This window comes from Hyaena hyaena, unplaced genomic scaffold (assembly GCF_003009895.1).
Source record: "Hyaena hyaena isolate Hyena2069 unplaced genomic scaffold, ASM300989v1 scaffold_945, whole genome shotgun sequence".
Classification (NCBI taxonomy): Eukaryota; Metazoa; Chordata; class Mammalia; order Carnivora; family Hyaenidae; genus Hyaena; species Hyaena hyaena.
The window spans coordinates 577274-589668 of record NW_024081576.1 but is presented as its reverse complement, the minus strand read 5'-3'; the positions used below and the strand labels follow the sequence as shown (position 1 = coordinate 589668).

At 38.3% G+C, this 12395-nt stretch overlaps 1 long non-coding RNA gene across 1 annotated transcript in view; it reads left to right on the top strand.

The window, feature by feature from the left end:
- Positions 1–11685, top strand: part of LOC120223062 — a 90987-nt gene extending 79302 nt beyond the window's left edge. The window contains exon 3 of the long non-coding RNA XR_005526181.1: positions 11623–11685. This is a non-coding gene — a long non-coding RNA (uncharacterized LOC120223062). The remainder of the gene's footprint in view (positions 1–11622) is intronic.
- Positions 11686–12395: the final 710 nt, after the last annotated feature.

Here is a 12395-nt window from a genome sequence, read left to right as displayed (position 1 = left end):
GTGTGACTTAGACTCTCATCCCTGAGAAGTCTGAGTCTCTGGTCACTATATTCTTCTCAGGTTGTGATTGTTGTCCTGGTACATTTACCAGCAAAATTAGTAAAAGAAACACCAGCAGATTCCCTGATGGATTAACTAGCTGCCAAATAATTCTTCGCTGCCCCCACTGTGTAATAGCAGTTCTACCTTTTCCTGAGGGAGGGTCACAGGCAATTATAGCTACAGCTGCATCTTCAAAAAGTCCTTCTGCTATCTCATGCTGAAAGCTATGAGTAGTGTGACAAGTGAAGGAACCAGTAGTCTGCATCATCATATGCCCATTGCTACAGATCTTTGTTTTAAAGTGGGTCTCTTGGTTTGAGGCAATATTTTGCAGTCAAGTGTGTTGAAACCTGAAGATAGTGATACTGGCTGAGGTCCTGATCGCAGGATAGGCAAACTCACACCTGAAAGAAGGGGTTCAATATAATCAACTTGCCATCAAGTGGCCAGCTGATCTCTGTAGGGTGTTGTGCTGTATCAGGGATCTGTATTGTATTGGTGCTGTATTTGTGCTGAATCGGTCCCTGCTTCTCAAAGGCTGGATATTCAGCAGTGGCTACAGCTAGATAAGCCTTAGTGAGAGGGAAATTCTTCTACTGGGCTCACAGTTTCCGTCCCTTTAACAATGACAGTGGGTTGATGATAGAGCCTGACTGATGTTAACTTGTTGAGTCAGTTGGTCTATTTGATTATTTTTTTTAAAGGTGGTTGCTCTTCAGGAGGAATTACAATGCAATGCAATGATAATCACATTTTTGTGTCCACTTTTCTAGATTCTTCCATAAGCTCTTTCCTACACCTTATATCTCTGATCCTCAAATCTTTCTCCTTTGAGCCCTGACCAACCAGTAAAGCCATTCACAATTGTCCATGAGTTCATGTATACTCTTACCTTGGCCACTTGTATTCCAACAAAGTGGTTGACTAGATACATACCTACATCTCTACCCATTGAAAAGATTTTCCTCATTACTATCTTTTGGTCACCTCTCAGTGAGGCTATAATGCAGCAATCCTGTACCTTCAGTTTGCATATACATACTGAGAAGACAGATTTTCTTTCTGATCACCCCTGAATGGGGCTATAATACAACAGCAATCCACCTTCAATTTTCTTACAAATACTGAGAAGACCTAGTTCAGTTTTTTCCTTCATCATCTGGTAATGAAGGCACCTTTCCCACCTCCCCCCCCCATTGTCATTAGTATGAGCTGTTAGAAAGGCACAAATAGAATAGTGGTTGATCACATGGAAGTCTGGACCACTGTTTGTGTATTTATTGACACCTTCTGGCCTTACCCATGTTCAATATGCTCTCTAGATTTGTTGTTACCCCTTATGATATATTGCTATTGTGTCTACTTATGACTTGGTATATCTGACTGTATGCAACTTATGATAGACAGCTCTAGCTCCATGGCCTTTTGATCTTCCAAGATCAGAGAGTACATTTTCCCTAGAGTTCAGCAGCATGCCAGATGTTTTAAAAGATGTATAGATCTTTGCTGAAGATGACACGGCAAGATTCCTAGAAGATTTTTATTGTGATTGTCCTATTGGAGATTGCTATAAGCTTCACAAAGCATCTTTTCCCACTATAGATGCCTCTTGTCCCACAGGATCTGCCAAGAACTGTGGCAAGAATAGCAGAACTGTTTGTATGATAGCCTGGACTTAATGCAGAGCTGTTTCTCACTCTGCGCCAAATCCAGAGCTGTATACCTCTGTAGTACTTGGAAAATGGATTAAAACAGTATTTCTAAGTGTGGAATATGCTCTACCTAGAACATTCAAAGGCCTGACAGATGATTGAGTTTCTTATCTGGTGATGGAAGTTCTGAGGTATAATAATTTTTCCTTTATTCTTTTTTTCAAAGTTCATTTATTTATTTTTGAGAGAGATAGAGAGAACAGGAGAGAGAAAGAGAATCCCAAGCAGTCTCTGTGCTGTCAGCACAGAGCCCAACATGGGGCTGGAGCTCACAAACTGTAAGATCATGACCTGAGCCAAAATCAAGTCAATATTTAACTAACTGAGCTACCCAAGGACCCCAGTTTTTCATTTATCCTTGAGGCAATGTATCAGCATGCCCAAGAACACTGGAATTCCCCCCATGCCCCCAATATCAAGGATGTGGGCCCCTAAATCTTCATAGAGTTTATCTTTCTTATCTTGAAGTGCATGATTCTTACCAATACCTCTATTATACTTCCCACTTCTTGGTCATCTGGTTTGATTACCATGATCTCCTGACTGTAGCATACCAATTAAACATTCTGTGGAATGTTCAAATGATCCAGGAGTCTTTAAATTATATCATGGCAGAGAGTGGTAGAATTAACATGACCTTTGGGCACCACTATAAATGTATTTCATTGCTCATCTCATGAGAATGTAGAGCACTTCTGATCCTTCTTTTGGATGGGAATGGAAAATAGCATTGGTCAGATCAAGGACAACATACAATGCCCATGGGGCTATGCTGATCTGCTGAAGCAGAAATACCACATTTGGCAAAGCAGCTCAGTTGAAACTACCACTTTTTGAGATTGCATTAGCTTATTGCCATTTGCTAACATCCAAGGATATAACCTTGAGTCAGCTAACTGACACCTGGAGAGAGACTCAGCTGTCATTTATCAACAGCCAATACTCCTAGCAGCCGGAAGTATGAGTGCATCTATCCAGAAGGTGGAATCTGGGCAACACACCACAGCATACACTACAAATAGGCTTTTTTGATGATTCTTATACATAATAAGGTTTGAATACTCTGTTCAGGGAGGGCTCTCTATTTTTTCAGCTGTGAATTTAAAATCTTTTTCCTGGGGCACCAAGGTGGCTCAGTCAGTTAAACATCTGACTTCTGCTCAGGTCATGATTTTGTGGTTCATGTGTTTGATTCCCACATCGGGCTCTGTGCTAATGGCTTAGAGCCTGTAGCCTGCTTCAGATTCCGTGTCTACCTCTCTCTTTGCCCCTCCCCTGCTCACTCTCTCTCTTTCAAAAATAAACATAAAAAATAAAATATTTTTCCTTAGTATAATTGGAAAATGTCTAGTTTTGATTTATATTTCCATTTCAGCTTATTTTAGCAACCTGTTTCTGTCTTCGTGTTTTTTGAAAAGTTTTTTTAAGCTATTTTCTTTGTTTCAAATTTCAGTCATAGTTTTGTTCAGTAAATTGTCCAGGGGTTAAAAGTGAGTACAATTGAAATAGAAAAATTGGTATTTCCTATTTTCAAAAGAGATATAGTAATTCTCACCTTAACACACATGCACACACATACACACACACACACACACACACATTCCATATACACTACACACACTTCTCCCCGCATACAATATATACAGACATATCTTACATACCACACATTCCCACACACACATCTAGATAAGAATGCTTCATGTTCCATCCCACTATATTTACATTTCATTGTTTTTGCGAAACACACATAATCCGGATAAAAGAAAATGAGAAGGTTTAAAAAAGCTCTTTCTGATTGTGAATAGCTAGTTATTATTGTATGTAATGTTGCAGATTTAGATCTTATCACCCAGTACCCGTGGGAAGGGCAATTCTGCACAGCATAGTGGTTGCTAGCATGCACATTAGATCCAGATTTCTTGGGTTATGGTTGCTAGCTATAGCTCCACCTTTTTCTTTCTCTTCTACTGAAAATAGCTTTTTATAGGCAAGTAAGAAAGAAAAGGAAGAAAAAGAAAAAAGAAAAAGACATTATTTTGGAAATAACTTTGAGTCAGTTCTAATTTAAGTATTAAAATATCAACTATAAACTTCTTAGATTGTTATTAGTAACACATTAATTGTGATATACTACACATGCCCAATTATGACACACCAAAGTGAGGGAAAAACACAGTTGAAAAACCATTGCTTTAGTGCAAACTTTCCAAATTTGGCTGTACATTAGAAACATTTGGAGTGCTTAAACAGTTCAGATTCAACACTCTTCCTTTCCCATGAAGTCAAGATATAGAATAGTTTTTTTCACTCTCAAATTTTCCCATGTCCTTTTATAGTTAACTCCACCCCACATACCTAACTTCTGGCAACCACTGATTTATTGTTTGTCCCTATAGTTTTGCCTCTTCCAGAATGTCATATAAAAGAAATAATAAATACATAGCCTGGTTTCTTTCACTTAACATAATGTACTTGTGATTTATCCATTTTGTGACATGTATTAGTAGTTCATTCTTTCTTACTGCTGTGTTGTATTCTATTCATCAAGTTGAAGGTGTTTCCAGTTTTTGGTGATTGTGAGTAAAGGTGCTGTAAGCATTTCTGTATGGAACTTTGTGTGAACATAAGTTTTATTTGGTTGGGTAAATACTTAGGGATGAAACTGCTGGATCTAAATGTAGATTTAACATTATAAAAATATGCCCAACTATTTTCTGAATTGGCTGTGCCATTTTTCACCCTTCCTTTGGCCCCAGCAACATGTAAGAGTTTTAGTTGTCCTATGTCCTTGCCATCACTTGGTACTGTCCCTATTTAAAATTTGTTTTCAATTCTAATAGGTGTGTAGTGGCATCTCCCTATGGTTTTAATTTGTATTTCTCCTGCAGTTAATGTTTTAATGCACAGTTAGGTTTGAGGATATGTCTGAATCTCTGTTCTGCCACTTTCCAGTTAAGTCACCTTCAATAAGTTATCCAGTCTTTCAAAACTTCAGTTTTCTTAAATAGACAAAAAATTCTCTATTTCACACAAGTGATATGCTGCTAAATGTGAGAATTACATAAAGGACTACATAGTATCTGGTATATAATAGATATTCAATAAGTGTGTTCATTAATTTTCTTAACTAATTCTGTTCTCAAAATTCAATCTTTTAAAAACACCTTTAGGGGCGCCTGGGTGGCTTAGTCGGTTAAGCGTCTGACTTTCACTTAGGTCATGATCTCACGGTTCGTGGGTTCGAGCCCCGCGTCGGGCTCTGTGCTGACTGCCGGCTCAGAGCCTGGAGCCTGTTTCGGTCTGTGACTCCCTCTGTCTCTGACCCTCCCCTGCTCACGCTGTCTCTCTCTCTCCTAGAAATAAATAAAACATTTAAAAAAAATAAAAAATAAAAAATAAAAACACCTTTAGACACTGTAAAACACACCTGGACCCAGGTAGACCCAAACAGCCATTTGGTAATATCCTAACAAGTGTTTCAGGCCCTACTTACATAGGTACATGTTGCCCAATAGACTCCCAAAATCTCGCCCCTGACAAAAGGCACTTGCAGCCAAAATGACTTAGTTTGTGTTTTACCTTAAGCATTATATGTTCTCTGTTCTTGTCTTGCTAGATAATGAAAGATGCATTAACAGTACCAATTACAAGGTGTGAATTTGATTTATAGCTCTCTGTTACTTTCTTTTTTAGTCACCAAGCAATAGGAAAATCCACACACAGCAATCTAAAGACAATTTAGATTGAAATGGTTCTGTGCAATTTAGGCATTTAATTAGGGCTTTAAAGCTTAATTAAAAAGTTAAATCATTTGTCTTTATTTCTGAAACAATGCTATTGTAGATGGTTCAATTATGTAAAATAAAACACAATAAGATATGTATTTCCTTGTCTGAAGTTATAGCATCATTCACACATAACAAAACAGTTCCATAAAATGTATTTGAGAGGATAGAACAAAATTGAAATATGGACCCATTAAATAGGTATTGAAAGTAAGTTCTTGTCTATGGAGTTGTTTTTCTCTCCCTTGTTTCATGGTCCTTGCAACATATGAATCTTTCCTTCAAAAATGAAAATGACGAGAAAAAAGATGTAAGTGTGTTAGCTACGATTCCATCTAAAATGCACACAGAAAAATAGAAAGAAACTTCTCAATCTTCAGTTATTTAGCACTAGGGAAGAAACTGTTTATAATCTGAAACACCCATAAGGTATACAAATGCACTTTCTAATTTAAAAAAAAAGTTTATTTATTTATTTTGAGACAGAGAGAGCACAAGTTGGGGAGAGTCAGAGAGAGAAAGAGAGAGAGAGAATTCCAAGCAGGCTCTAAGCTCAGAGTGGAGCTTGATGTGGCACTCACTCTCATGACTGTGAGATCATGACCTGAGCTGAAATCAGGAGTTAGACACTCAACTGACTTTGCCACTCAGGTGAACTCTAACTGGGGTCCCCACTTACCTAGTCCCTGGAACTTTCAATTTCTGCAGATTCTTGGTTCATCCCTCCCTTTTTCACCTGCTCTACAGTTTTGATCTATTCTTTCTTCTCAAAGCAGCCTTGATTTTGTGGAGTGTCTTTTGCCTCACTGTCTTCCAAGTCATTCTGGAAAGGAGCCTCAGAATTGTAATTAGTTACTTCCTTTCCTTTGTACTAAGTGGCAAGACTTTGGAATGAGTTTTAAATTCAAATGCCTTTTCTAACTGTCCGACTTATCCTTATAATAAGTGCTTCATTAAGAGATCAAGATGGAGGGATAAATCCAGTATCAGTGGTCTAGAATGGCCAAAGACTAAAAACTTTAATTTTTAAGTAGAATTAATTATATGGTCACCAAAGTACAAGTTTCCTTACCACTCTGAATTCTTGGAGGATGTAATCTTATTTACTTTGTTTATGGGTATCTGTGTGTCTATTATCTCCAGTATCCTACTATCTCCAATGTCCTGAACTCTGCCAAATAAATCTTTCCTAGTGAAAGCAGTAAGTGTTCGTTGGGGAGTTTTTGAACAAAGCAGTGACATGGTCAGATGTATACCTGGAAAGTTAATCTGTTGGTTGTATTTAGGTTGGAGTGTGGTGGGAAGTGACTGAAGCTGGAAATTAGAGGAACCAGAGAATGAGTGGAGAAAATGGGAATACATGATCTTATTAGAGGGGTTTGACTTTGGATGTATGAAGAAAATGCTGTCATTTTTGTGTTGCTGGTGGTAGTAGAACTTGTATAAGATAGGGGAGATTCATATATGTTTGAAACCATTGGGGAAATTGCTTAAATACATATAAGAGTGAGATTGAAGATAGAGAAGAGAATGGGGAACAAGTATAAAGTGAGTTCCTGAAGGAGTCTTGAAAATGAATAGGCATGTGTTCTGTGAAAAGGAGAAAGTGTAAGTTAGGTTAGAAAAAATGTTGAGGGGTGTGTGTGTGTGTGTGTGTGTGTGTAGACTAGGGGGAGCTGTTAGAAGTTGAGATAATTGGTGTCAAATGGCCTAGATCATTGGCTGCACATTAGAATCACTTGGGGAGTTAAAAAAAATACTGATATGTAGATTCCATGTTAGGCCAATTAAATCACGGCCTCTAAGGGGTATAACCCAGACCCCAGTATTTTTAAACACTCCCAAGGTGAGCCGAATGTGCAGCCACAGTTGAAAGCTGCTGGCCTATATTTTCTTAGTAACATGGCAACAATGCTTCCTGCTGTGAGCAAGGGAAGTAGTGTAAGAATAAGACACAGCTTAGAAGAAGGAAAATTAACTGACTGGGAAAACTTAAAAGGGAAGTCAATAAACTATACTGAAAATGTTTTGAGGAGTCAGAAGGCCCAAATTTCATTAAGTGGTTTGAGGCATCGGGGCACCTGGGTGGCTCAGTTGGTTAAGTGTCCAACTTCGGCTTATGATCTGAGCTTGTGAGCTTGAGCCCTGCATTGGGCTCAGTGCTCACAGCTCAGAATCTGGAGCCTGCGTTGGATTCTGTGTCTCTCCCTCTCTCTGCCCCTCCCATGCTCATGCTCTGTCTCTCTCTGTCTCTCAATAATGATAAACATTAAAAAAAATTAAGTGGTTTGACGCATTGAGGATCCAACCAGTGTGGCATTGTGATGCTCTGTTGAAATGCTACACAGCTAAGAAGATGGAAAAATGACCATTAGAGTCATTATGGTTAGAGAATTGTTAATAGCTCCCAAATCATGCTTGGCATAAGAATAACATGAGGATCTTTAGAAAAATCCAAATTCCAGGACCTTACCCCTCACTGAGCTTCTATCGGTGGATCAGTAGATCTGGATTGGGATTGGCAATCTGCATTCTTAAGCAGCATTCCTGGTAATTGTGGCATGCAGAACAACTGGAGTTGGGAACAACTGAAATAGAGGGTAGACAGAATGTCAAAGAAGAGAGAATGTCAAGGGAAACTGCAATTATAGTGCATGCATGCCTGAAATAATAGACCCTGAGATTTAGCTGGGTAAGGAGGAAAGCAGAGTCAGAAAAGCATAGAAAGATAATGATCTGTGGAGAAGGTACAGAGGTAAGTCACAGTAGGATACTGCAATGGATTAAATGCTTGAGTACCCATAAAATTCATATGTTGAAATCCTAATGTCAGTGTGATGGTGTTAGGAGGTAAAGCCTTTGCAAAGCAATTGGGTCATGAGAATGAAGCCCTCATGAATGGGTTAGTGCCCTTATAAATAAAAAGGCCCCAAAGAACTTCCTTGTCATCTGCCCATCATCTGAGGGTCTAATGAGAAGTCAGCAGTTTGCAACCTGGGAGGTAGCTCTCATCAGAACCTGACCATACTGGCACACTCTCTGACCTCAAACTTCCTGCCTCCAGAACTGTAAGAAATACATTTCTGTTTATAAGCCACTCAGTATTTTGTTATAGAAGCCCAAACTGACTAAGACAGGCACAGAAGGGGATTTCTTGCAGCAGGTTAAGTGAAAAGGAGGATCTAGACACAATGAGGTATTCTTGCAAAAATAGTGTTTTAAGACTGTTGTCGGAAAAATTTGAAAGTGTCTGATCTTGGATTTTATCTTATATCTCCTTGTTTCAAACCTTTCCCTCCTGCCCAAGATAGAAAAAAAATAACCCAATAAAACTGAGGAGACACTGCATTAGTTTGCCAGGGCTATTGTAACAGATGCCAAGAATGGGAGACTTGAACAGCAGACATTTATTTCTCACAGTTCTAGAGGCTGGAAGCCGAAGATCAAGGTGCTACCCACATAGATTTCTGGTGAGAGATCTCCACCTGGCTTGTAGATGGCTACCTTCTCACTGTGTCCTCACTGGGTTGGAGCAGGGGTGGAGGCGGGAGAGAGCAAGGGTATTCTCTGGGTCTCTTTTTATAAAGACACCAATCTTATCACTTTAAGGATCCTCCCTCATGGCCTCATTTAGCTTTAATTACTTCCTTAGAGGCCCCATATGCAAATATAGCCACATTGAGAGTTAGGGCTTCAACATATGAATTTTGGAAGGACACAAACATTTAGTCCATAACATAAGGAGGCACAATTCAGTCTATAACAGGCACCAAAGCTAGGTATATAATGCCTAACTTTCTGCTGAAAGAAAAGAAAAACACCAATATGTTTTTCTTTGGCTGTTTAGAAATCAAGGCAAATTTTCTAATAGTCTCACAGCTCAAGCCTAGGTTAGAGATGGTGGGTATGTGTGGAACAAGGATAACAAGCAGTTCTACCATGATTGCTAGTCCTTGGCTTGGGATATTAGGTCCTTCTGTATCAGGGATTGCTGTCAGTGTGCACTGCCTCTTAACTGCATTAGGAATGATGGATCTGGATTGATGGTGCAAACCAATTTCCTTTTTTTTTTTTTTTTTTTTTTTTTTTTTTTTTTTTTTTTTTTTTTTTTTTTTTGAACCTTCATGGGAAAACAAGTTTGGGTCACTACCATCATAATATTTAGAATCTGAATGAGAATTTTTATAGATAAATTAAAACTTATATTGTTTTGATTGAATATTCTTTTTTAAAAATTTTTACATGTTTTTTATTTGTTTCTGAGAGAGACAGACAGCGTGAGCAGGGGAGGGTCAGAGAGAGGGGGAGATACAGAATCTGAAACAGGCTCCAGGCTCTGAGCTAGCTGACAGCACAGAGCCTGATGCGGGGCTCGAACCCAGGAACTGTGAGATCATGACCTGAGCTGAAGTCGGACGCTTAACCGACTGAGCCACCCAGGCGCCCCAATTGGATATTCTTTTTAAAATGTTTATTTTAGGGGCACCTGGGTGGCTTAGTCGGTTAAGCGTCCGACTTTCGCTCGGGTCATGATCTCACGGTTAGTGGGTTCGAGCCCCGCGTCGGGCTCTGTGCTGACTGCCAGCTCAGAGCATGGAGCCTGTTTCAGAGTCTGTGACTCCCTCTCTCTCTGACCCTCCCCTGCTCACGCTGTCTCTCTCTCTCCTAAAAATAAATAAAACATTAAAAAAAAATAAAATGTTTACTTTATTATTTTGAGAGAGAGAGAGCTCATGTGGACAAGAGCAGGGGAGGGGCAGAGAGAGAGAGGAAAGAGAGAATCTTAAACAGGCTCATCCTTGTCAGTGCAGAACCTGAGGTGGGGCCCAAACTCATGAATCTTGGCATCATGACCTGAGCCAAATTCAAGAGTCAGATGCTTAACCCATTGAGCCACCCAGGTGCCCTTATTAATTGGATATTTTTTATCAAAAAAGAAGGAAAAGAGATTTTAGGGATATGAGCTATTGATGGTATTTTAGTGACTTGAATTAGATATTAGTTAGTCTCCTGAATGTTGGAGGAAAAGAATAGTCACAATATCATTTCTCATACTTTAGCTTAGAAACTTCCTGGAACCACAGCTGTGTAGAAATTTGATGTAGGCCCAGAGGCATCATGGTTTATCTTAAAAGCTTCTTTAAAAAAAAAGCTCTATTGAGGTATAATCTGCATCCATAAAATTCACTCATTTGGAGTGTACAATTCAATGATTTTGAATTAGTAATTTTACTGTGTTGTTCAGTCATGAACATTTAAAACACTTCCATCACTCCAATAAGATCCTTCCTCCCTTTAACAGGTAATCCCCATTCCCACTCCAGTCCTAGAAAACCACCTATCTTTATTCTGTTCCTATAGATTTACCTAAAGGCAGGTGCTATCGTTCCTTCTTAGCTCCTCTAGTTGCATGCTATAATAACTAAAGGCTAATTTACCCTAGAACTGTCTCATGGCCTGCCAAGATTGTCTCTTAAGCTTAGCATGTGTCTTCTATTTCAAGCAAGACACTATAGAGGATACATGCGGTACAGATGTCCCTCCTATATTGAGTCCAAACTGTTTTTCCATTGCAATTCTGACAGATTTGATGGGGGCAGGCCTGCCAGGCATCTTCTGCAATAAATTAAAACTCATCCTAAGGAAAAAGAGATTCTGTGGCCAATACAGATTTAGCCTCTCACATTTGTTTTTTGCCTCAGTTTCCCCATGTAGCAATCTAAAATAAGTATCTGAATTATTTAAATAATATAAGGGAGATTATTAACATAAAATTATGAATACTACATTCTATTTAACACTCCTTATTCCCTTACTTTGTTGTGTGCTGTGCAATTTAAAAATTTTTACTTACTGATATACATCAATAAGATACAAGCTAACATGATGACTTTTTCTTCAAATCTCCTAAGTTAGGTTTCTAGATTAATTCTAGTTGTAATAATTTTAAAGTGAATCTAGTCATCAGGTCAATTTAATAATATTGGGGAAAAGCTTAAGAGTAAACTTTGTTCTGATGTATTCCTTCTTTTGCTAAAGGTTATGCATTTACTTAACCTAGTAACTTGTCTATTGTTTTATAGATAATCATTACTTTAGAGGTTCTTGCTGCAGTCAAGACTGTCAGAAGATGTAAAGAAAGTGTGGTGAGTCTACTTGTTAGAAGTGAATTATCACTTCTTATTTCTAAGGACTGACAACCTTTTATTATTTCTAACGTCTACAATGGAGCAAGTGGGTAGTCTAGGAAAATTGATTTTATTACTTTGGAAATGGAAGCCTATTATTTTCATTTCAGTAATTTCACCAAATGGTCATCACATTTAATTTTTTTTTTCTAAGTGGGTCCTTTCCATCTATCTTTTATGTTCTTCACTGTAACTGAAAGATGTAGTTTGTTGCAAATATGATATACAAGAAGGCAGAGGAAATGCTGTGGTTCAAAAGGACATGAACTTTTCTAAACTGTATAACTGAAACAAGAAATAGTAAACATAAATTGTACAATTAATTGTATGCTGTCAAAATGAGACTGAATATGTTATATAAAATATTCATTTAGCTATGTTCAAAGCACTTTTAAGGAACTGAGGCCACACACAATTTATAATCTTTTTCTTTTTCTACTTTTTACACAAGATAACTTTATTCACATACTTTTCCCACATTGTTTATTTGAATGTTTCTGATTATACCAACCCACATCAGCATTCATAGTTCACAAATCCAAGATAAGTACAATGCTTAAACATGAATAACAATGACAAAATCATGTGAAAATGCAAGCAGAAAATGGGGTGATGCATCTATAAGCCAAGGAACACCAAAGATTGCCAGCAAACTACCAGAAGGCAGG